This window comes from Erinaceus europaeus, chromosome 17, assembly GCF_950295315.1.
Source record: "Erinaceus europaeus chromosome 17, mEriEur2.1, whole genome shotgun sequence".
Classification (NCBI taxonomy): Eukaryota; Metazoa; Chordata; class Mammalia; order Eulipotyphla; family Erinaceidae; genus Erinaceus; species Erinaceus europaeus.
This window is the reverse complement of record NC_080178.1, coordinates 41,534,614-41,561,508: the sequence shown is the minus strand read 5'-3', so window position 1 is coordinate 41,561,508 and position 26,895 is coordinate 41,534,614. Positions and strand designations below refer to the sequence as shown.

Below are 26,895 nucleotides of genomic sequence, written 5' to 3'. Positions count from 1 at the left end.
TGTAAGATGTGCAAATATCTTCTCCCAGTTACTGTGTTATCCTTGGATAGCTTTTTCAACCTTGGGTAGCTTTTTCAATGAGTAGAAGCCTTTTAGCTTGATGCAGTACAATTTATTTACTAGTTTTCATTCACATGTCTATAGGGTTGAGTCTCCAAATACGTCTTGATGTGAAGAACCTACAAAATTTTACCAATGAAGGTGACTGTGACAGAGCCCACAGCTCACAACTCTGGCTACTTGCTTGCCTTTGTTTATAGAACACATTCTTGACATTTAAAAAAAAATTTTTTTTATTAAGTGGGGGCAGAAGGAAATTGAGAGAGAAGATAGAGATGCAGAAAGAAAGAGACACCTGCAGCACTGCTTCACCTATTGTGAAGCTTTCCCCCTGGCAGGTGGGGGCAGAAGGCAAGGACCTAGGGCTTGAACTGAGACTTTGTGTATTTTTTGCCCCACCAACTGCACGACTGCCTGGTCCCCGTTCTTGACATTTTTAAATTAACACATCTCTCTTTTATTTTTCTTTTTCTGGTTTGTTCTTTTTCTTAACATCATATGGCGTACTGTGAACAATAATGACCATTAAAGAAAAAAAAGAGCTTGTAAATATTGGCGCCAATATGGGAGGCTTGCAGGGGATTTGTTTAAAAGATGCACTATATGTCTATGATTTTCATTTAAAGTTTATATTGGGGTTGATTGGTGGTGAAGTCAGTTGGGCATACACATTTCTAGGACCTTTTTTCTTGTCCTTTAATTTTTATTAATGGATAGAGATAGATACCTGCAGTCCTGCTTCAGCACTCATGAAACTTTCCTCCTGCAGGTGGGGACCCAAGGCTTGAAACTGAGTCCTTGTACACGGTAATGTGTGTGTTTAACCAGGTGCACCACCACCTGGCCCCTTGGACCATTTTTCTTTTTTTATTGCCACCAGGGTTATTGCTGGAGCTCAGTGCTGGCACTATGAATCCACCGTGCTTGGTGGCCATTTTTTCTTTTCTTCTTTTTTTCTACTGTTCCTGTTTTTTTTTTATATGACAGAGAGAAAAATTGAGGGGGGTGGGGTGATACATAGGGAGAGAGAAAGAGGCACAGGGACCTGGTGCAAGCCCCTGGTACTCACCTGCAGGGGGAACTTCACAAGCTTTGGCACAGTGCTGCAAGTATATCTCTTCCTCTCTCCTTCTCTATCTCTATCTCTCTCTGTCCATTTTTCAGGGAGGCCTTATCAAGACTGACTTAGAATGACCATCTACTGGGCTGTTGTCCTTTGCTTTCCCAATAGAGAATGTGAACTTGGTAGAAACCACAGGCTTCCATTAACTGGAGCAGGGGAGCACCAGTCTAAAGACAGTCTGCAGTAGACACACTACTGAAGGGTTTTCAGATTGGGCGCTGGGTTCTAGTCCAGAGGTCTGGGACTTGGCAGCTCTGTTAGCATGGGGATACTTACATTTTATCATTTTTGAGACTAGTGCATGCTAACAATGCAGTGAACAAGGGTGTACAAGGACATCTTCAAAGGCCTAGACATGAGTGTCTATTTGGAAGTAGTTCTATTTTTCCTTTTGTGAGCAACATCTAGTCTGTTTTCCAAAGGGACTTCTCCACTTTACCTACCCACCAACAGTACACCCAGGGCTCTGATTTCTTCTCCTCCCTGTCAGCACTCGTTTCTGTTTGAATAATATCCTCCCTAGCTGGTACTGAGGTTTTGGCTTGCATTTCTCTGGTGAATACTCAACTTTTCCCATAGTCATGTTGTAGATCTTCTTTGGAGGAATATCTGGTCAGTGGTTTTGCCTATTTACAATCTTGGGTTATTTGGTGTTTGACACTTTGAGTTCCAGGAGTTCCTTTGTCATTTTGAATATGAAACCAGCATTATATATATATGATTTGCACAGATGCTATCCTATTACATGGGTTGCCTCGGAAGGAGTCACAGATTCTAACTCAACTTAAAAATCTAAGAAGAATAAACTTTTCTTCCTTTCTCTGCTGCTCATTTGCCATACCTTTCAATTTTTTAATTTTCATTTAACCAGGGTACTGCTCTGCTCTGACTTGTAGTGGTGTGGGGAACTGAAGCTGGATGAGAGTCTCTGCATAACTATTCAACTACCTCTCCATCACTAAATTACTATATCTGTAAATTACAATTTTTTTTTTAAACAGAGCACGGTTTAAACCACAAGCTTTGGCTTGTGGTAGTGTGGGAGATTGAACCTGGAACTCTGGAGACTCAGGCATGAGAGTCTCTTTGCATAACCATTATGCTATTTACCCCCACCCTATACCTCATATTGTAAAATACTTTATTTATCATTATTGAATAGAGACTAAGAGAAATAGAGAGGGAAGAGGGCGAGAAGAGGAGACACCTGCAGAACAGCTTCACCACTTGTGAACTTTTCCCCTGCAGGTGGAGACCAGGGCCTTGCATATTGTAACATGTGCACTCAACCAGGTACAAGCCCCTGCAATTATAATTCTAATATCTTGTGAGTAGTCATAACTTGTTATTTGTCAAAATGTTCTGTACCAGTGGTCTGGGATATGGCATAACGGATAAAGTGTTGAAATCTCAAGTATTAGGCATTGAGTTTGATCCCCAGCAGCACATATACCAGAGTGATATCTGGTTCTCTTGCTCTCTCTTCCCTATCCCTCTCACAAAAAACAAAACAAACAAACAAAAAAAACTTCTGTACCATATACTTAAATTGCCGATATATTGCATACCACAGTACAGTCTAACTTGCATGGCTGATAGTTTAGCTTTCTCCTGAACAAAGATGATTGAGTAAAGTTTTTGTAATGTTAGGTAATGGGGAATGTTCATAATATCACTTCTTTTAAAAAATATTTTATTTTAATAAGAGAGAAAAATACAGAGACACAGAAAGATTAGAGTGCTGCTCAGCTCTGGCTTAGTGGTGCTCAGGACTAAACGTGGGACTTCAGACTCTCAAAAATGAAAGTCTGGGGGCTGGGCAGTAACGCAGCAGGTTAAATGCATGTGGCACAATGTGCAAGGTCTGAAGTAAGGATTCCGGAGCGAGCCCCAAGCACCCCACCTGCAGGGGAGTTGCTTCACAGGTGGTGAAGCAGGTCTGCGGGTGTCTATCTTTCTGTCCCCTTCTCTGTCTTCCCCTCCTCTCTCCATTTCTCTCTATCCTATCTAACAATGATGACAACAATAATAGTAACAATAACAGTGATAAACAACAAGGGCAACAAAAGGGAAAAAATGGCTTCCAGGAGCAGTGGTTTCATAGTGCAGGCACTGAGCCCCATCAATAACCCTGGAGGCCAAAAAATAAAAAGAAAAGAAAAAAAAATGAAAGTCTTTTTGCACTGAATAAGGGCAAGAGACTGACATACTTTAAGGATGACTCTTTAGTCATTATTAGGCCACCCCATCAGCTGGGTCCTATTCTGGGAGTCCTGAGATTCCTAAACTGATATGATGGGCTTAGACTTCAAATAAATCCCTCTCTCCATACTGGTTATTTTTATCAGGAACAACAAAACAGACCCCTTTGTGGGCTGCCATAGGACCTTGCTCTCAACATGGATCAATAACAGTAGAGAATGTTCCATCCTCTGAAGGGAGGCCAGACAGTATACTCTATGTTCCACCTGAGGAAGATGGGTCCTGAAATTGGGGTAGCTTGGAATGTTCCTCCTCATGACCACAGAATGTGAGCTCAGATCTACAGGGATGCAGAGGCCTCACAGGCTCCTAGGCTGAATGAACATGGGCCCCACATCAGATCTAATAGATGGGAGTTTATAGTCAACAATATTTATACACTTTTTCCATATTTGGGAGCTACTCTTCTCCCCCATTCAGCATTCTGATCCTTTTCCCAGTCATGATATCATCTCCCCAAACAATAACTTGGATCTGCTTGCATAGCAGATGTCAGGCTCAGAAAACAAAACAAAACAAAACAAAACAAAACAAAACAACACGAGTATAGTCATGGACCTTTTGGAATATAACTAAAATAGGCCTACTAACTATCTACAAAATGGAGACAACCCAACTCTTCATCTGAACTATTACATCCTTTAGTTTCTTATTTATTTATTTATTTATTTTTTCTTTTTTAAGAAAGGATTAATTAACAAAACCATAGGGTAGGAGAGGTACAACTCCACACAATTCCCACCACCCAATCTCCATATCCCACCCCCTCCCCTGATAGCTTTCCCATTCTCTATCCCTCTGGGAGCATGGACCCAGGGTCATTATGGGTTGCAGAAGGTAGAAGGTCTGGCTTCTGTAATTGCTTCCCTGCTGAACATGGGCGTTGACTGATCGGTCCATACTCCCAGTCTGCCTCTCTCTTTCCCTAGTAGGGTGTGTCTCTGGGGAAGCTGAGCTCCAGGACACATTGGTGGGGTCTTCAGTCCAGGGAAGCCTGGCCAGCATCCTGATGACATCTGGAACCTGGTGACTGAAAAGAGAGTTAACATACAAAGCCAAACAATTTTTTGAGCAATCATGGACCCAAAGCTTGGAATAGTGGAGAGGAAGTGTTAGGGGGGTACTCACTGCAAACTCTAGTGTACTTCTGCTTTCAGGTATATATTTTGCAGTAGTTTACGGATACGTGTGAACATATGCTCTCTCTCTCACAGAAACTGGTGTATATCTAGGTTTTGGGACTTTGTTCATCCTTTAGTTTCATGATTAGTCAACAATTTGTTTGGCTTTATATGTTAACTCTTCTTTCAGCCACCAGATTCCAGATGCTAGTATATGCCAATGGACTTCCTTGGGCAGATGACCCCACCAATATGTTTTGGTGCACCACTCCTCAGAGCCCTGCCCCATTAGGGAAAAAGAGAGACAAGCTAGGAGTATGGATTGACCTGCCAATGCCCATGTTCAGCGGGGAAGCAATTACAGAAGCCAGATCTTCCACCTTCTGCATTTCACAATGACGTTGGGTCCATACTCCCAGAGGTAAAAAGAATAGGAAAGCTTTAAAGGAGGGGATGAGATAAGGAATTCTGGTGGTGGGAACTGTGCAGAGTTCCTCTTATCCTATGGTTTTTGTCAGTGTTTCCTTTTTATAAATAATAGTTAAAGAAATAAAAATAAAAAATAAAGTCTTTTGCAGAGCCACTATGCTGTCTCCCATGTCCAATCTTCCTAGTCTTCTTCTTCTAGCGTTTGCCCTTCTTCCGTAGCCAGTCAACAGCGTCAGGTTGAAAGCTGTCAGGAGCTGCTTGTTGCTGGCTTTGAAAGTGACTGGGATCCATGTGGATTCAGTCAGCTAGGAAGGATCGTCAGTTTCCCCAATGAATGGGTACTCACGGGATGCACCACGAGAAGGTCGATCCAATGCATCCCATCTTCCTAGTAATTCATCTATACATCCAACCACCCAGTAAAAAGTAGCATATCATAATTTTTATCAGGAAAACTGCAATGACATTATAGTTACTTGATGTAATTGTAATAACACACAACATGTGTTATGCTGTATAGTTACAAGGACTTTTGTATAATTCCTATTAGCAGTCCTGGGAAACAATACTTTATCAGTATTTTTAACAATACTGTTATGTGCCTCTTGCTGACAGTGCCCTTTTAGTTGCAAAGTGACTGCCTTGCTGATGAGAAGTAGAGATGGTTGGCTTAAATTTTTATTTTATCATGTTCTCATTTTTTTTTCTCACCAGAGCAGTGATCAGCTCTAGTTTATGGTGGTGCAGGGGACTGAACCTGGGACTTTGGAGCCTCAGGCAAAGAGTCTCTTTGCATAACTATTATGTTATCTATCCTACCACCCACACCCTGGTCGTCCTTTATTGTCTCTTTAACACATTCATCACATACTTTATATCTCCTCAAGCACACTCAGGCTGATGACCTCACGCTTCTGAGAAGACTTGTATAAAAACCAGAGTGACAGAAGTTTCCTGCATGAGAGGACTATGGATCCAAAGTCAGTGTCTTCTCCCACCTCCCCCAGTATAGCAGGAAGAACACTCTGACCCAAGCAGGAAGAACATTCTGACTCATCCTTTGTGATCCACCCAGCCATGGTGCAGCTCAGCCTGCAGTATTCCCAGGGCCTGGTCAGTGGCTCCAATGCCCACTGTTGGGTTGTGTTGCAGGAGAGAGAGAAGAGACCAGGAACTCATGGCGGAGCAGGGACACAAATCTTTATTCATGCAGACGCTCCAGAGTTGGGTGTGAGCACAGCAGTTAATGCCCAGTGGAGCTAGCAAAATGGCCACCTCCCAGTATGCCCACCAGCCCTTCTCCAGGTCTTCTCAGGGTCAGGACATGGAAGAGAAAGAGAAACTGGAATAGCAACAGGTTATAAAGGGTAAAAAACTGGAAGTGGCAAGTTGGAAACAGAAATGGCTAGGAAAGGGGGTGGAGAGAGGTAAAAGGCATCCTGGGAAGGTGGAAGTGTCCTTAGCAACTGTTGTGATGGTTTTAACTGAATTAGCAGTACCCTGAGGGGATAACATGGTGGGGATCTTTCAGGCAAAACAATGATTATGTAAGCAGAGCAGGGAGGCCTGGCTTTAAGGCCCAACATCTCCCCCTTTCTTTTTTTTTCCCTCCTCCAGGGTTATTGCTGGGCTCGGTGCCTGCACCATGAATCCACCACTCCTGGAGGCCATTTTTTCCCCTTTTGTTGCCCTTGTTGTAGCTTCATTGTGGTTATTATCATTGCCCTAGTTGACGCAATTCGTTGTTGGATAGGACAGAGAGAAATGGAGAGAGGAGAGGAAGACAGAGAAGGGGAGAGAAAGATAGACACCTGCAGAATTGCTTCACCGCCTGTGAAGCGACTCCCCTGCAGGTGGGGAGCCGGGGGCTCGAACCGGGATCCTACGCTGGTCCCTGTGCTTTGCGCCACATGCGCTTAACCCACTGCGCCACCGCCCGACCCCCTCCCCCTTTCTTTTTATCTAATGGCCATAGTATCAGGAATGTGGGGTGCTTTTTGAGGCAGGGAGTCTGATAGGATGAGGCACACCTTTGGGGTTACTATTGTCCCTTCTTGGTCATCCTCTCGGAAGAGAGAGAAACTAACAGGATTGACACAATCCTCAGGTTCAAGCCCTACCAAGCTCAACCACACCCTCACAATTTCCCAACATCTCCCTTTTTCCAATGGCCATATTAAATGGGTCAATGTCTGTAAAAGACTCCATCTCTGACAAAGGAATAGTAGTGTAGGGGTGAACAGAAACCTGTTTGAAGAAACCTGAATGATATTGTGTAGGTATTTTTTAAAAAGAAAGAACTGGCACAAGACAGGGAGGGATAAGTTAAAGTAGCAAGGGACAGCGTGAGACTGAAGAGAGGCCTGGTAGGCAGAGAGGGGGGCTGCCTGATGGGCAGAAAGGGGCACTGCCTGATAGGCAGAGGTGTGGGGGCCTGATAGGCTGAGGGGAAAGATGGGTGATCTGGTGTTGCAAAGTGCCAAGACAGGTGGCTGCAAGGTCCATGGACTTCTACGGTCAGTCCATCAGTGTAAAGTGAGTGTCCAAAGGGGTATCAGCAAGTCCGATAGAAGTGTCAGTTCAATGCCAATGACCAGTAGAAAAATATGCCACACATCTATCTCGATGGGGGAGGACAGCCACTGGAACTTTGCTTCTCAGTAGAGAGTGAACTGGAACTGCCAAAACGTGACAAGCAAAGCAGAAGAAGGAAGGGCAGACAGTGATGGGTGAGAGAAAGGCAGTAAGAAAGTTCTGTCCTTGGAGTCTCTGAATCAGGTTCTTCAGATCGTGTCAGGTCACATCATGGGTTTGCAGGAGTGTGCCGTTGTAGTCATGCCATCTTGTGGGTCATGTCAGAAGACAAGGGTCCAAATGGATTTCCAGGGATTCTTGTGAAAGAAACACAAAATAATCAGCTTCCCATGGTTAGCAGGGCATCTGGTCTGAATTTTTATAAATATTAAAGGAGATTTAATGTAGTTGGTGCCTTAGCCAACTGAATATTGGGGGGATGTCTCCCCCCTTTTTTTCTTTACTTAATTGGGCCTAGGTGTTTGGCAGGCCTTTTCATCAACCATTTGTCTTTGGGGGTTGTAAGGGATGTCTGTGGTATGGGTGATGTTATAAAGGAAAAAAAGCCTTTAAATTGTTGGCTGACAAAGGCAGGCCTATAGTGGCAAAATGAGATACGCCAGTTAAGTGTAGAAAAATATGTGAATGTTGTTAATTTACATACATTGTATATGGGGAACTTCTTATATAGTTTAGTATCTTACCATATGAGCAGATGCTTCTTCTTGTGAAGGCTTTGACATAGTTGTAGTCAATTACTTGTGAAGAAAAAAAAACTTTTAGCAAGTTAGAAGTTTACTATAAGTGATAACTCGATGACTATAGCTGGTTTAAGTATCTTATACTTTTGTTTAAAGGTCATCTTATGTGACCTCTTGTAACATTCTCTGTACAGCAAGATCTTCAGACCAAATTTAGTTAAAATATATATTGATTTTTAACTATTTTTCACTTTGGACTTTAAACAAACTCAGGCAACTTAGAGAGTTAACACATGCTAGTGACAATGTTTTTTTGTTTTGTTTTGTTTTTAGAACATTTACAATGTCAAATCGATGCCAGATTTGTTGTGGATTAATATTCAGAAGTGTTGTTGTAGTGGTCAGGTGTCAGGCTGCACCACAGAGAAGAGAGTGGACGTCCAGAGCAAAGGGGTACACAAATCTTTATTATAGGATGGGGGGGTGGCTCAGGCCATGTGGAGTCAGCCGACAATGACCGTCCCCACTACCTCACCACGGGGTGAGAGAAGAGGAAGAGATCTGAGAGAAGGGGGAGCTGAGAGCCCGGGGGGGGGGTTGAGGGGGCTTTTTATTGGGCGACAACCAGGGGTGACGTATGGGGCCAGGATTGGTTGAAGGGGGCACTGCTAGGATTTCGCTTGGCGTAGTAAAACCTGGGGGCGGAGACTGCATCAGAATAATTCCTCAGCAACATCTCCTCCTATCCCTTTATATCTAAATGGACACAGTAAAGAAAAATGGAATGGAGCAGGCTTAAATGTTTTTAAGGAATGCTGTGCTCAGGTGGTAAGATGTAGGACTTTCTGTGGAGGATGGAAGGCTTAAATGGCTGCCAACCTTGTGAGATTTATGCGTCCTCCTGTGCTCAGCCTCTCTTTAGAGAGAGAGACTTACCTGGAGAGACTCATCTCATAGGTTTAAGCTCAGCCTGCTCAACCATCTCTTCACAATATCTCTACATCTTTTCTATCTTTCAATCTAGTAATAGCATAAGATGGTTCAAAGTCTATAAAAGACTATCATGGAGCAGAAACCTTTTGGGCATAAACCTAAATGATATAACAAAACATGAAGGGACAAGTAGGGGAGTAGTAAAAGCCAGTGTGAAGTGAAGGGAAGGATTGGTGTGTAAAGGAACATTCCCTGTTTGGGGGGAGAAGGGCAAGGGTACATAATGAGGGGGAGGCGGAAGGGCATGAACTACCAGAGGGGCTATTTGGCATTGTATAGTCCTCAAGGCAACAGTCTGTAAAGTCTATGAATTACTCAGGATCAGTCTATAAAAAACCAGCAGCATGAAGGGAACTAAGCTGCTTTAAAATTGTGTAAAATGTATATAAGGTATGTCAGAAAGTCCGATACAAGTCTCAGTCCGAAGCAGATGGCTAGGGGAAGAATTGGCAGGGGATGCAACGCTGCATGAGGGAGGTCAGCCGCTGGAATTGAGGGAGGTCAGCCACTGGAATTCTGCTTTTCTGTAGATAGCCAGCTGGAACCGCCAACACGTGACAGGCAGGTCAGAAGCAGGAACAGCAAGCAGGCATTAATAAAGTTCTGTCCTTGGAGTCTGTGTATCAGGTTCTTCAGATCGCGTTAAGTGACATCTAGGGTTTCGGGAGGTGTGCCACTGTAGTCGTGCCATCTAGTGGGTGACGTCAGGGTGTGCAGGGGTTCAGATGGTTTTTCCGGGATTCCTGTGAAAGAAACACAATCTGCTTCTCGTGGTTAATTTGAACTTGTAACAAGTTATAGGTTTGTTATAGTTGATACCTCGATGATTATAATTGGTTTAAATATCTTTATGATTTTACTTAAAGGTCATCTAATGTGACCTCCTATAGCAGTCTCTACAGCAGGATCTTGAGACCAACTTTAGCTAAAATATGTATTTTAAACAGACTCAAATTACTTAGAGAGTTAACGCATATTCGTGACAATGATTTTAACGTTTACAGTGCCAGATTGATGCCAGATCTGTTGTGGATTAATTTCCACAAGATAGTTTACAGGGCACCTTTGGGGGCCCTTCAAAGGTGTCCTGTATATAAATTTTATATATTTTAGTTTTGGGAATGAATAGTCACGTTGAACATTTAGACTTTTACCTAAATAGTAAGTTACCTTAACAAATTAATTTTTACCTTGTCTGGTAATAGTGTAGCTGTAGGGTTACACTTTTGACCGTTAACTTAGTGTTACCAAGTGGTCTGGAGATGGAGCAGTGGGTAAAACATCAGACTCTCAAGCATGAGGTCCTGAGTTCAATCCCTGGCAGTACATGTACCAGAGTGATGTCTGGTTCTTACTCTCTCTCCTCCTATGTTTCTCATAAAGAAATGAATAAAATATTTTTTTTAAAAAGTTAGTGTTACCAAACTTGAGACATACCCATAAACATTTAGTTATAACAAACTGGAGGAAAAAGAACTTTTGTTATAAAAACATATTATTTTAAAAACAAATTTATATCCGTCATTAGTCACATAGTTTAAGACTAAACACATATATACCAAAACTATATATAAAAATCAAAAGAGGGAGAAAGACAAAAATTTTGGAATGTTTCTGGACGTCTCCAGAAACTTTGGCTGCGTCCAGCATTTTTATATAAAGCCAATTACCTTTTAGAGTACTCTGAGCAGATGGGTCATGCAAAAAAAAAATTTTTTTTTTTGTCATTCACCACACTCAGTCACAAAAACAACTGGCCAGTTATAACATAAGACATTCAGGGAAAGGGTAGGAGAGAGGTCTCTGTGAGCCAGATTTTGTAGGTTCTGCCATGTCGTATTACGGGTCCTGGGATGTATCCTGCATCTGGTCCTCTTGTAGTATTTCTTGTTCTTCAGGAATAACAGCGCCATCCTGCGGGTATTGTCAGACATGGCGGGCAGGAACCCCGACAGGTTTAGAGAAATTTTGAGGGAAAATGCATGCGAAACCCCTTCCCATGGTCAATAATGGGTCAGGACCTTTCCAAATTTTATCGAGTGTGTCTCTCCATTTGACCTTAATAGATGGGAGGGTAGATGGTGTTTGCCAGTGAAGAATAATAGGGGGTAAGTCCGAGTTATTGTAAATATTAAAGAGATTTAATGTAGTTAAGGCTTTTGCTAGCTGGATATTGGGGGGGTATGTTCCTCCTTTGTCTTTATTTAGTTGAGCCTTCAGAGTTTGATGGGCCCTCTCGACAATGCCTTGTCCCTGTGGATTGTAGGGAATGCCCGTGGTATGAGTAATATTCCAGAGGGAACAAAAATCTTTAAATTGTTTGCTTGTAAACATAGCTGCATTGTCTGTTTTCAAAAATAATGGGACCCCCCATAACGGCAAAACAAGAGAGCATATGGCTTACAATCTTTTTAGTGCTTTCTCCTGTCTGAGCTGTAGCCCACATAAATTTAGAAAAGGTATCAATTGAGACAAACACATATTTTTGTTTGCCAAAGTTTGGTATGTGGGTGACATCAATTTGCCAAATAGCATTAGCTTTTAAACCTTGGGGGTTAACCCCAAGGGTCTGGATAGCAGGTGTCTTTATGAGACTTGCACAAGAAGAGTATGTAGTGAGGATATGTTTTAACTGTGGTACAGGAACATCAGGAAATCGAGCTTGAAGGCCTTTAAGATTAACATGGGTTAGAGAATGAAAATTAGCAGGATCAGAGACAGAGACTGGGAAAGTTCCTGTGGAGGCAAGGCAGTCAACTGCGGCATTCCCTTCAGACAGGGAACCAGGAAGAGGGCTGTGGGAACGAAGGTGTTGAATATACAGTGGTTGGGTTCGAGAACAGAGCATAGAGGTGATTTGAATCAAGAGAGGGGAAAGTGGGTTGTCATCAATTTTCACATAAGAACGAGCAAGCCATGGAAGTAAGTTAACAGTATACACACTGTCAGAAAAAAGGTTGAAGGATTCTGGTACAGCTTTTAGTGCAAGGAAAACAGCATAAAGTTCTTTGTACTGAGGGGAATTCTCAGGAAGCTCAGTAAAGAGAGGTTTAGGAGATTGTTTGTCTGGGTAATATATAAGGGCAGCAGCTCCCTTTTTTCCGCCATCAGTAAAGATTGTAGGAGCAGAGGGAATGGGATCCCGAGAGAAAAGTTTAGGTGCTAGTAGAGGCAGAAGAGGTAAAGAAGCTATCAATTTATTAGAAGGAAAATTGTTATCTATTTGTCCCACGAAGCTTATGGCAAAGCAGGAATGATGGCGTATAAGCCACTCTGTATCTGTGAGAGAAAAGGGCAGAATAATGAAATCTGGTTCTTTCCCTAAGACCTGCACAGACCTATTTCTCCCTTGGCGAACCATGAATGCTAACGTGTCTATCTCAGTGAGCAATTTTGGGGGCCCTCCAAAAATGTCCTGTATAGAGAATTTGTATTTTAATTTTGGAGATGAATCATCACGTTAAATATTTAGACATTACCTTAAATACTCAGTTACTTTAGCAAATTAATTTTACTGTTATAAGAATTGTGTTGAATATCATTCATTTAACTCTGCCTAGTAAGAATGTAGCTTCAAGGTTACTCTTTTAACCATTAAGTTAATGTTTAACAAACTTGAAACACACACATAAACATGTAGTTTATAGCACACAGGATGAAAAAAACTTTTGTTACGAAGACATATCATTTCAAACACAAATTTAGATCTGTACTGTCTTAGTTGAGCTATCTTTACTCACACAGTTTAAGACTAAACATTTCACATTTATACGAAGACCTATAAAAAACCAAAAGAGGAAAAAACAAACTTTTTGGACTGTTTCTGGACCTCTCCAGAAACCATGGCTGCATCCAGCATTTTTATATAAAGTCAATTAAGTTTTAGAGTACTCTGAGCAAAATGGGTGATACAAAAAATTTTGGTCATTCAACTCACTCAAAAAAAATTTTTTTAATCATTCAACTCACTCACAAAACATAACTGGCCAGTTAAGCATAAGGTATTCGGGAGGGGGGCGGAGAGAGGGCTCTGTGAACCAGATTTTTCAGATTCCGCCATGTCGTATTATGTATGGGTCCTGGGGTGCATCCTGCAACCAGTCCTCTTGCAGTGTTTCTTTTTACTCAGGGATAGCAGTGCCATCACGCGGGTATTGCTGGACATGGCAGGCAGGAAACCAGACAGGTTTTGAGTAATTCTGCAGAAACACGCATGCAAAAGCCCTCCCCATGGTCAATAGGGGGTCAGGCTCTTTCCAAATTTTATTGAGAAGGTCTTTCCATTTGACCTTAATAGCTGGGAGGGTGGATCTTGTTTGCCAATGAAGAATAATAGGAGGTTGGTTCAAGTTTTTGTAAATATAAAAGAGATTTAATGTAGTTATGGCTTTTGCCAGCTGGATATTGGGGGGTGTATTCCCCCTTTTTCTTTATTTAATTGCACCTTAAGGACTTGATGGGCCCTCTCGACAATGCCTTGTCCCTGTGGATTATAGGGAATGCCTGCAGTATGAGTAATGTTCCAGAGGGAACAAAAGTCTTTAAATTGTTTGCTGGTAAAAGCAGGTCCATTATCCGTTTTCAGTTGAAGATGAATGCCCATTACAACAAAACAGGAGAATATATGGCTTATAAGCTTTTTTGAGCTTTCACCCATCTGAGCTGTAGCCCAAATAAACTTACAGAAGGTATCAATTGAGACAAACACATATTTTTCTTTGCCAAAGTTGGGTAAGTGGGTGACATCAATTTGCCAAAGAGCGTTGGCTTTTAAGCCTCGGGGGTTAAACCCAAGAGTTTGAATAGCAGATGTCTTGATTAGACCTACACAGGAGGACCATGAAGCAAGAATACTACTTTCAACGGTGCCAGAGGAACATCAGGAAATCAAGCTCAAAGGCCTTTAAGATTAGCATGGATTAGGGAATGAAAGTCAGTAGGATTAGAGACAGAGGCTAGAAGAATTCCTGTGGAGGTGAGGCGGTCAGCTGCAGCATTCCCTTTGGACAGGGGACCAGGAAGAGGGCTGTGGGAATGAAGGTGTTGAACATACAGTGGTTGGGTTCAAGAACAGAGCATAGAGGCAATTTGAATTAAGAGAGGAGAAAGTGGGTTGTCATCAATTCTAACATAAGAACAAGCCAAGCCATGGAAATAAGTTAACAGTATACACACTGTCAGAAAAAAAGGTTGAAGGATTCTGGTACAGCTTTTAATGCAAGGAAAACAGTATAAAGTTCTTTGTACTGAGGGGAATTATCAGGAAGCTCAGTAAAGAGAGATCTGGGATATTGCTTGTCTGGATAATATATAAGAGTAGCAGCTCTCTTTTTTTCCACCATCAGTGAAGATTGTAAGAGCAGAAGGGATGGCATTTCAAGAGAAAAGTTTAGATACTAGCAGAGGCAAAAGAGGTAAAGAAGCTGTCAATTTACTAGAAGGAAAATGATTATTATCTAGTTGTCCTGGAAAACCCATTAAACTTATGGCAAAACAAGAATGGTGGTGTATGAGCCACTCTGTATCCGCAAGAAAAAATGGAAAAATATTGAATCTGGTTCCTTTCCTAAGACCTGAATTGATCTTTTTCTTCCTTGCCGTATCATAGATGCTAAGGCATCAATCTCGGTAAGAAGTCTTGGAGCTCCCCCTCTGGCATATGAGGCCATTCAAGAATGCCATGCTTCTGCCACAGTGCCTCCACTACCGTGGGGGTGGAGTTAAATATTAGAAGATTTACCGGAGAGATGGGGGAGAACCGAATGAGGTGCATGTCCTGGAGAGCCTGGTGAACCCTTTCCAGTGCCAAGGAGGCTTCGTGCGTTAACAGACACTTTGAGGAGGGCTGTTAGCTTCCTTTTAACGCATCAAACAGCAGTTGGAGGCAGCTAGTAGGGAGATAAAGATACTGCCTAAGCCAATTAAAATTTCCAAGATAACTTTGTAAAGAAGCAAAGGTGAGATTATAAGGAAAAGTAACACAAGGTTTTAAGAGATGAATCGGCATTAGGGAAATCTCTGAGGAAGATATTGGAGGAATTAGCTGTACCTTCTCAGGAGCTACATTAAGGCCACTTTTCTTTAAAGAAGGGATGAGAAAATCAGATAGGGCACAGAGAGCTGTATCTAATTCTCCCCATAATAATATGTCATCTATATAATGGAAAAACTTAAGGCCCTTATGAATACACGGGAAAAGGGTAGATTTAACAGTCTCTTGACAAATAGTAGGACTATTGGCCATGCTCTGGGGCCATACAACCCATTCAAATCTATCAGCAGGGCTGGCGTTATGAACAGAAGACAAAACATTTACAATCTTGTGAGTGCAAGGGAATAAAGAAAAACAATCCTGTATATCAATAGTTATGATTGGAATTCCCATGGGAATCACTGAAGCAAGAGGCAAACCCCTTTGGGGCAGAGCCCCAACCTGCATGGTTTTCTTAACTGCATAGAGATCTTGGAGGAGGCGCCATTTTCCTGAGCACTTTTTAATCACAGAGACAGGAGAATACCATGGGCTCCTGGAATGGCAACTGTGTCCCAAGGACAACTGTTCTTGGATGAGCTCTTTTAAAATTTCTAGCTTCTCCCTAGGCAAAGGCCACTGCTCCACCCAGACAGGCTCCTTAGAAAGCCAATATAAGCGGGGAGTTCTGTTACAAACAGTGGCTATTAGTATTGGGGGGGTGCTGGTCAGATCTAGAAGTCTCGCAGGAGTGAGTGTGGTGCCCTGCAGAGGCATCTGAGGATTTACCACATCAAGAGATTCCAGCAGATCTCTGCCCAATAAATTAATGCTAATATCAACTATCAAAGGACAAAAGCATCCGGTAGTCCCCTCCAGGTCTTCCCACACAAGTGAATCTCATGTGAAGAAATCTTGCATCAACCCTCTAACACCATGTAAACGTGGTCCTGGAAGGAGTTCCTAACTCTGGGGAACCACTGATTGCCTCAAAATTGTCTTGTCTGCTCCAGTATCAAACACTTAAAAGGAGTATTACCAATCTTTACTGTAATAGTAGGGTGACCCCTTTCTAAAGCAGGGGTGGCCCACAAAATCTCAGGCTTAGAATCTGCGCCATTCACTTGCTCCAGCCAGCTATTTTTATGCTGGGAGTTCCCACATGCCTCGCGCTCCTCCTCCCCCCCCCCCACTCACCCTCTGCTATTGTTAAAGGGCGTGGAGGGTGGAGCGATGAGTTGGATCATGGGCTGAGCTCTTGTTTATGGAAGAAAGGTATGGCACTGAGCAGGTGACCCACTTGACTCCCTCTTGAAGGCAGGACTGAGGGACATCTAGTTTAAATCCCTGTTTAAATCTACATTTGGCAGGGTTGTGCCATTTCTATGAAACTTGGATCAACAATCTCTCTCCTCCAATGAAAATCTTTCTGGCATCTAGGACAAGGCATTCAGGGCCTCTGGCTCCCTGACTGGAAGCAGGGTCGCAGTTTATTTTCTGGACATTGGTTACACCAATGCCCTTGGCTACTGTACTGAAAAAAGAAACAAGATGACTGCTGAGGCAACACCTCAGGCAGGGGGGAGGTCTGGGGGGCAGGCCATTCATCAGCAGACGGGGGGGGGCCCACTTTATGCCCGGGGGCCCGGCGGGCATCTTTTTTTCATCTTGTTTCTTTTTAAAAAATAAATATTTATAAACTTAGGGAGGACGAGTCAAAGGATCAGTGTCTTTCCCTCCAAAAGAACCAATGTCTCCTGTGACTCAGACCAAGCAGTCCCAAGCCAGGAGGGCCCCATGGGCACTGTCGTTAAGTGCTCAGTCCCCCTGGGTGATGAGGTCCTCAATGAAAAGCAAGCCCCCTTTTGCTTATCTAGGGCAGCTGCATAGGCCTGTGTCATAATGGGTGCCTGATAAGAGCTTGATCTAAGCTTCTGTGTTGCTAAAATCTAGGAGTCTGGGTGTTCGTTGTTAGGACTGAGACATGCCTGACGGAAGTCCGGAAGCATGCCATCCCAGACAATAGAATGCAGGAGGAGAAAACGGGTGTCAGGATTATAAATCTTTCTCTCCAAACCTGATTTGATCCTGGTAATGAATTTAGCTAGGGATTCATCAGGTTCTTGGCGAAGGGTGAGAATGGGGGCTGAGGCCGCTCCTGTGGGGGGTGTTAACCTCTCCCATGCTTGTAATGCACAGAGGTGTGCCTGATCAAAATAACCGGGTGGAAAATTGGCCTCTGCCTGCTGAATTCCGGTTTCCAAATGACCCGTTTCAAACAGAGCCTCAAAATCCCACTTGGGCTGATTCTGGCTATTTCTCCAGGATTGCTGTAAACATTCATCTCTAAAAAATGCCTCCCATTGAAGGAAGAGTGGGCCTGGGAGCATAGTGCAAGCCACATCCCTCCAGTCTTGTGGGGTATTAAGGTTCTGGAGAAGGCCTTGTAAAATGAACCTGGTCCATAGAGCATGAACTCTGTCCTCTTTAATTGCCTGGTGAAGTTCTCTTAAGATCTGTGGAGGAATATGGGTACCACGCCTGAGGTCTCTGTCTATTGGGGGCAATGTTTACTAGGAACGTGTGGACTTGCTCCGGTGGAAAACTGTCACAAAGCCAGCAAAGGTATTCAGTGTCCAATAGCGGCATAGTGGCAGGGGAGTCGTGGAAGTGGAAGCTGCCGGAGAAGTGGCAGCGGTGGCTTCTGGAGAAGCAGCTGAGGTGGCTGCCAGAGAAGCTGGACACATGTCTGCCAAAACGGGAGCCTTGGGGCAAAATGTAGAGGACTTAGGGTGGGTCAGGATCAGGACAGGCTTTGCTTTCTCTAGTAAGTATGTATGGTGCTGGGTAAGTGCAATGATCATCTCCCTTAACTCTTGGATCTCAGCCTCAAGGTCCCTTACCCTTTTGGGAGGGTGCCCTACATATCCCCTGAAAACTGCGACCATGGTCAAGAGGATCAAAGGTGTGGACCCAAGCAGAATGTCCCAGACATATAAAAACTGCCCAGAGAATAAAGAGTATAGGGTTTGGGAAACTACTTAATAAGGAGGAAGGTCCCCCATGGCAGAACGGTCTCAGAAAAATAAGAAGAGGGAGAATAGGAACTGCAGTGCCTTCGTTAAACACGAGGCAGCAGAGAACCAAGAGGCTGTATACTTATCTGGGGTGCTTTTGTACGTCTCCAGAAACAGTCCCTGTTCGGGTGCCAGATGTCAGGTTGCATCACGGGGGAGAGAGAAGAGACCAGGAACTTGTGGCAGAGCCAGAACACAAATCTTTATTCACGTGGATGGATGCTCCAGAGTTGGGTGTGAGCACAGCAGTTTAGGCCTCGTGGAGCTAGCAAAATGGCTGCCTCCCACTATGCCCACCAACCCTTTTCCAGGTTTTCTCCAGGTCACAGAAAAGAAAGAGTGAAACTGGAATAGCAGTAGGTTTTATAGGGTAAAAAACCGGAAGTGGCAAGTTGGAAACGGAAATGGCTAGGAAAGGTGGTAGAGAGAGGTAAAAGGCATGCTGGGAAGATAGAAGTGTCCTTAGCAACTGTTGCGATGGTTTTAACTGAATTAGCAATACCCTGAGGGGTAAACGTGGTGGGGATCTTTCAGGCAAAACAATGATTATGTAAGCAGAGCAGGAGGGCTGGCTTTAAGGCCCAACAGCCTGCTGCATTGACCTGCTCTGTGCCCTGCAGCAGGTGATTCAGGATTGCCTCCCAAGGAAGAGCTTTCTGGACCTGGTAAATAGACTGAAGCCCTACTTCAGCTTCCTGACTCAGTGCTGCCCCGTCAGCGAGCATGCACAACACCATCAAGTTCCGTAACAAGGAGATCATGGGTGTGAGCAGCTCCCAGCAGGAAGAGGAGGCCAAGTTAGAACTTAGAGCAGCCATCGATTGGTAAGTGAAAAATAAGATTGTGCTTGCTGCCCAGGCCATTTCCCACTTTGCTTGTCAGAATATCCGTAATGGAGATGTTATCCTGGTTTATGGATGCTCATCTCTGGTATCTCAGATTCTTCAGGAGACTTGGGCTAAGGGCCAGCACTTCTGGGTGGTGGTGGTGGATAGCTGGCCCCAGCTAGAGGGAAGGCACACACTACATTCCCTTGTCCGTGCTGGGCTCCCTGCCTCATACCTGCAGCCTCCTATGTGCTCCCTGAGGTCTCTAAGGTGCTATTGGGAGCTCATGCACTCCTGGCCAATGGGTCTGTGATGTCCTGAGTGGGGACAGCTCAGCTAGCCCTGGTGGCACAAGTCCATAATGTGCCAGTGCTGGTCTGCTGTGAGACATACAATTTCTGTGAGCGTGTACAATCTGATGCCATTGTCTCCAATGAGCTGTATGACCCTGATGATCTGCTATGTGAGCAAAGAGAACGAGTGGCCCTAGCTGACTGGCAGAACCTGGTCTATGATGTGATCCCCCCAGAACTGGTGGACCTGGTGATCACAGAGCTGGGGATGATCCTTTGCAGTTCTGTACCTACTGCCCTATGAGTCAAGAGTAGTGACCAGTGAGTAGGGGGGTTAGAGGATCAATAAACAGATTCCCAACAGAAAAAATATATTTTATAATATGTAATATATTTATATTTATATATTTGTATCAGTCAGCTAGAGGGTGTGGGTCATTCTTTGGAAGGCACCAGACCCCAGGAAGAGTGTTGACTTCATTAGAAGGAAGAAGAGTTTCTGTTGCCAGTGTGGCTCTCCATTGTTTCCCCAGAATTCTCACCCCTGCCTTGAGTGCCTGTGCTCCTGGTGAAGCCCAGCTTTCTGTGTGCCTCCCTGAGACTTCTTGACTCCCAAGCCTCTCTCTTCCTCTGTGATTCTGCATGAAAAAGGTCATCTTGGGGAATCTGGTGGTAGAGTAGCAGGTTAAGTGAAGCAGGACAGGTGTAAGGATCCTGGTTAGAGTCCCCGGCTCTCTGCCTGCAGGGGAGTCACTTCACAGGCGGTGAAGCAGGTCTGCAGGTGTCTTTCTCTCCCCCTCTGTCTTCCCCTCCACTCTCCATTTCTCTCCATCCTATCCAACAACAACGACGTCCACAACAACAATATTAACTACAAGAACAATAAAAAAACAAGGACAACCAAAGGGAAAATAATAAAAAAATTAAAAAAACATGCATATATATATATATATATATATATATATATATATATATATATAATAGAAAAGAAAAAATAGAGGGCATCTAAAACTGTGAAGAAAAAAAGTTTTGACTGATATTTTAAGTACTTTTTTAAAAATTCATTGTCACCAAGGTATCACTGGTGCTCAGTGCCTGCATAAATCCATGACAGCATTCTAGACAACCATTTTTTTCTATGTGGATCAACAACAGCAGAGAATGAAGGGAGAGTGGACAACATACTCTGTGCTATACCTAATGAAGATGGGTCCTGAAATTGGGGTAACTTGGAACGTCCCTACTCATGACCACAGAATATGAGCTCAGATCTACAGGGATGCTGAGGTCATACAAGCTCCTAATCTGAATATGGCCCCCACATTAGATCAAATCTATGGGGTTTACAGTCAACAATATTTATACAATTTCCCATATTTGGGAGCTAGTCTCCTCCCTGATCCAGCTTTCTGGTCCTTTTTCCAGCCATGACAACATCTCCCCAGACAATAACTTGGGCCCCTGCATATCAGCAGCTGCTCTACTCATTGAGCAGCTTTCAGAAAAAGAGCTATTTGTCATCATTACAGCTTCTCTATTAGCTGGACTTGGACCAAAAACCAGAACCATGGGTGGCTTGTAGCATGAGTGGAAGACTGTGATCTTCAGAGGCCCTATTGCTTACCCTCACCCACAAAGTCCCTTTTTCCACTTATAGGCATCCATGATGAATAAAGAGGTTGTCTAGTTAAATAGAGAATGTTAGGGTATATGGGTAGAAGTTAGTAAACTTTCATTAGCTAAAAGTCAGTGAACTTTCATATATGCAAAGGTTAACCAGAAGAGAGCCACCACGGTGTGTGCTTACTTTACCTCAGAAAGATTTCTTTAGGTGAACAGCTTACTGTATTGCAACAAACTTGATTTATGATTTAGTTAGACCCATCCAAGAATGGGTTAAGAACAAAAGCTATTAGATTTAACTCCAGGAAAAAGTGTTTATTCAGACAGAAGGTCAGAACAGGAAGATGGTCAAAACACAGATGGTCATTTCAAGGGAACTTTCAAGGGAAAATTTAGACTACTCCAGACCAAGGAAACTTTCAACGGTAGATTAGGATGCCCCAGATCTAGGGAACTTTTTAAAGAATACATACCTATAATAATGATAATGTTGTTTAAGGCTATTCCTGATGTTAATGGAAACGAGGTTTCTATGAACAACTATATGCCACCAAGCTAGAGAACATGAAAGAAATGGACAATTTCCTAGATACCTACAAACTTCCAAAATTATATAAAGAGGAACTAGATAATATGAACAGGCCCATCACAGCTAAGGAAATCAAAACAGTTACCAAAAACCTTCCAAAGAATAAAAGTCCTGGACCAGATGGTTTTACAAATGAATTCTACAAAACCTGCACAGAAGAACTAATACCTTTACTTTTAAAAGTCTTCCAGAAGATTTAAGACACTGGAATACTCCATTCCAGATTCTATGAAGGCAACATCACTCTGATACCAAAAGCATACTAGGACACAACCAAAATACAAAACTACAGACCAATATCTCTGATGAACATAGATACTAAAATATTGAACAAATTTCTAGCCAACTGGATACAGCAGTATATTAAAAAGATTATTCATCATGAACAAGTAGGGTTTATCCCAGGCATGCAAGGTTGGTTTAATATACATAAATCAATCAATGTGATCCACCACATCAATAAAAGCAAGACCAAAAAACACATGGTCATATCAATAAATGCAGAGAAAGCCTTTGACAAAATACAACATCCCTTTATGATAAAAATGCTACAAAAATGGGAATAGATGGAAAATTTCTGAAGATAGTGGAGTCTATATATAGCAAACCTACAGCCAACATCATACTCAATGGTGAAAAACGGGAAGCATTTGCACTCAGATCAGGTACTAGACACGGCTGCCCACTATCACCATTACTATTCAACGTAGTGTTGGAAGTTCTTGCTGTAGCAATCAGACAGGAACAAGGAATTAAAGGCATACAGATTGGAAGAGAAGAAGTCAAACTCTCCCTATTTGCAGATGACATGACAGTATACACAGAAAAACCTAAGGAATCCAGTAGGAAGCTTTTGGAAATCATTAGGCAATACAGTAAGGTGTCGGGCTTCAAAATTAACATCCAAAAGTCAGTGGCATGCTTCTATGCAAACACTAAGTTAGAAGAAGATGAAATCCAGAAATCAATTCCTTACTACAGCAACAACAACAACAACAAAAAACAACAATAAAATATCTACAAATAAGCCTAACCAAAGAAGTGAAAGACTTGTATACTGGAAATTATGAGTCATTTCTCAAGGAAACTGAAAAAGACACAAAGAAATGCAAAGATATCCCATGTTCATGGGTTGGCAGAGTTGACATCATTAAAATGGATATACTACCTAGAGTCATATACAAATTTAATGATATCCTCATCAAGACCCCAAGCACATCTTTTAAGAGAAAAGAACAAAGGCTACAAATGTTTATTTGCATCCAGAAAATACCTAGAATTGCCAAAACAATCTTGAGAAGAAAGAACAGAACTGGAGGCATCACACTCCCAGATCTCAAATTGTATTATAGGGCCATTTTCATCAAAACTGCTTGGTACTGGAACATGAATAGACACACTGAGAAGCAGAATAGAACTGAGAGCCCAGAAGTAAGCCTCCACACCTATGGACATCTAATCTTTGACACAGGTTCCCAGACTATTAAATGGGGAAAGCAGAGTTTCTTCAGCAAATGGTGTTGGAAAAAATGGGTTGAAACATGCAGAAGAATGAAACTGAACCACTATATTTCACCAAACACAAAAGTAAATTCCATGTGGATCAAGGACTTGAATGTGAGACCAGAACCTATTAGACCAGAACTATTAGATTTGAGGAAAATATTGGCAGAACTCTTTTCCACATAAATTTTAAAGATATCTTCAATGAAACTAATCCAATTATAAAGAAGACTAAGGCAGGTATAAACCTATGGGACTACATCAAATTAAAAAGCACAGCAACAGAAACAACTACCCAAACCAAGAGATCCCTCACCGAATGGGAGAAGATATTTACATGCCATACATCATACAAGAGTTTAATATCCAAAATATATAAAGAGCTTTCCAGACTCAACCACAAGAAAACAAATGACCCCATCCCAAAAGATCTGTGCACACATATACTCTTAGCAGCACAATTTGTAGTAGCCAAAACCTGGAAGCAACCACGCGTCCAACAACAGATGAGTGGCTGAGCAAGTTGAGGTACATATACACAATGGAATACTACTTAGCTATTAAAAACGGTGACTTCACCATTTTTAGCCCATCTTGGATGGAGTGTGAAGAAATCATGTTAAGTGAAATAAGTCAGAAACAGAAGGATGAATATGGGATGATTTCACTCTAGGCAGAAGTTGACAAATAAGATCAGAAGAGAAAACACAAGTAGAACCAGAACTGGAGTTGGCGTATTGCACCAATAAAAGATTCTGTGGTGTGTGTGTGTGTGTGTGTGGGTGGTGGTGGTGGAGAGTACAGGTCCAAAAAGGATGACAGAGGACCTAGTGGGGGTTGTATTGTTATATGGAAAACTGGAAAATGCTATCCATGTACAAGCTATTGTATTTACTGTCGAATGTAAAACATTAATTCCCTAATAAAGAAATAAAAAAAAAAGATTTAGAGCAGAGTACATGTGACCATGCTTGAAGATTGGGGTTCAGGCCCTTAGCCCCCAACTGTAGGGGGAGCTTCACAATTGGTGGATTAGTGTTGCAGGTGTCTCTCCTCCTCTATTTGTCTCTCATCTTTTATCTAAAAAGGAAAAGATGGTGGATAAGAGTTATGGATTTGTTTTGGAGGTAGCCAGCCCCAGCAATAACCTTAATGGGAAGATAGGGAAAGAAGAAGTAAAAAAAAAAAAGAAAGAAAGAAAGAAAGAAAGAAAAGAAAAGAAAAAGGTCTTTTAGGTTTCAATAATACAATTAACAAATGGGAGGGAATTATTTTAGGGCCTTCCATTCTAACGCTCCATGACTTACTTCATTACTCTACTTGGTGAGGATATGCTCTGTGTTTTGCATAGTACCAAGCACACTGTACCTTTTTTACGACTCACTATATATTGCATGACAAGAATGATCCATTATCCATAGTCAGTAAGTACCCATTTTTTCTTTTTTCTTTTTTTTGCCTCCTAGGTTATTGCCGGGGCTCAGTGCCTGCACCATGAATCCACTGCTCCTGGAGACTATTTTTTCCCCTTTTGTTGCCCTTGTTGTTTTAACATTGTTGTGGTTATTATTGTTGTTGTTGCTGTCATTGGATAGGACAGAGAGAAATTGAGAGGAGGGGAAACAGAGTGGGGGAGAGAAAGATAGACACCTGCAGACTTGCTTCACCACCCGTGAAGTGACTCCCCTGCAGGTGGGGAGCCGGGGTTCGAAACGGGATTCTTAAGCCGGTCCTTGCACTGCATGCCACATGAGTAAGTACCCTTTCTCCAGGCTTCCTATACCATTTGCTTTAAGGTCATTTTAATCCAGGGATTCAGTTCCACTTCTAGGAATTCCTTCTACAAAACAACAGTGCTACAAAATATGTAAGAATACTTGTTGCAGCATTGCTGGTGAAACGCCCAAAAATTTTGAGGCCACCCCCAAATTTCTAGCAGTTGGAACTAGTTGAATAAGGTATGGTGCTGCTCTTCAAAGTATGACTGTTCACTGCCCACAAATCAGTGGGTTTCCTGAACAACATACTAAACTTCTCTGTAACCCAGTCTTCTTCAAACAGGAGATATCAATAGCACCACATCAAAATCAAAAGGTTGATTTTTAAAGTTGACATAGCTGGTACACAGGAAATGTTTGCAAAGGCACATTGCACAGAGTCAGTATATTACCCTTTCCTTCCTCCTTCAATCATGATCCACCTATTAGGTGGCTTTAACCTAAGCAAGATTCTTGAAGCCATCCCAGACAGATTTTCCTCAAACACTGAGAATATAGTATTGCTCAAATATCTGCCTACCAGAAGGGAAAAAAGGAAAAAAAAAAAAAAAACAGAAACCCCCTCCAGTGTGGCCATCACACAACTCAACATTTATTTACTTACTTATTTATTTAAATATTTATCAATGAGAAAGAACCAGAGCATCACTCTGCCACACGTGATGCCAGGGATTAAACTCAGGAACTCATGTTGGAGTGTCCAATCCTGTATGCCACCCAATCTACTTGATCTTCAAGACTTTTCAAAAATAAGGCTATCATGCCATCCTAAAAGCTTCCCCTCCACTTGAAGGTGCAGCAGATGTTACTAGTTTAGGATTCTAACTACCACCAAATTCAGTTGCCTTTATCCTACTTTTATCCCATCCAAGCCCACTGAAAACTTTAGGATTGTTACCTTTCATAGACTTGTTTCAACCAGTGCACTGTGTTTTCTTTGAATCCTGCTTATCTGTGATATGAATATCCCAAAAACAGTCATCACTTTGAAGCACACATGCTAAGAAAGAGTAGATATTCTTGAGGAATAAGATATACCACACGGTCTTAACTACAAAAGCAGGTCCTTTTTTCTTCAGTAACTTAAATATAAATTTGAAGTATTTCCTCAAGTTTTCACAATGTAGAAACACTTTAAAAATCAAGGTATAGGGGTCGGGCAGTAGTGCAGTGGGTTAAGTGCACATGGCACCAAGTGCAAGGACCAGGTAAGGATCCCAGTTCAAGCCCCTGGCTCCCCACTGGCAGAGGAGTTGCTTCACAGGCGGTGAAGCAGGTCTGCAGGTGTCTATCTTTCTCTCCCTCTCTGTCTTCCCTTCCTCTCTCCAGTTCTCTCTGTGCTATCCAACAATGATGACATCAAAACTACAACAATAAAACAACAAGGGCAACAAAAGGGAAAATAAATATTTTTTAAAAAATCAAGGTATAGCAAACAGATATATAGTGCTTATACTACACTACTAGTAACTAATAGCACTACCTGGCAGTCTCAAAATTGAAAAATATGTATTTTTTAACTTTGTTAACATTTCCGGATATGTGCTTATATGAATTCATATATACTTCCAAAAGCAAAGAATCTCTTTAAGACTTTTTATAAAGTCCCAATAGTTAATTATTTGTACTGAGTTTCCAATTAAATGTCTCGTCCATGTTAGGAAGAAGATACCATCTAAAAACAAAATAGAAAAAGATTCATTCAAATACCCCAAGTTCTGTAGCTACCAAATCATACCTAAGAGAGAAAATATGTGCACAAAAATATAATAATAATAATAAAGATTTTTGTTGGAGGTAGAAAGGAAGGGGAGGATGTTCTTCCTGTTTTGAAATAGTGAACCTTTCATTTTATATTTTCAAGTTTAGTTCCATGCTAGATTTTTGTTTTGTTTTTTCTGGGATTTCACAGTTCTGTGACAAACTTCTTTTTATCTTTTTCCCAGACAGAAAGGGAAATGCAGAAAAAGA

General features: G+C 42.2%; 1 protein-coding gene and 1 pseudogene across 1 annotated transcript in view; both read left to right on the top strand.

Annotated features, from left to right (window-relative positions):
- Window positions 1-2,540: 2,540 nt before the first annotated feature.
- On the top strand, window positions 2,541-19,756 carry LOC103127552 (translation initiation factor eIF-2B subunit delta-like; annotated as a pseudogene).
- CCDC83 (coiled-coil domain containing 83) overlaps window positions 9,778-26,895 on the top strand; it is a 371,061-nt gene continuing 353,943 nt past the window's right edge. Inside the window, exon 1 of the mRNA XM_060177397.1 lies at window positions 9,778-9,881. The gene's annotated coding sequence lies outside the window, so the exon portion shown is untranslated. The remainder of the gene's footprint in view (window positions 9,882-26,895) is intronic.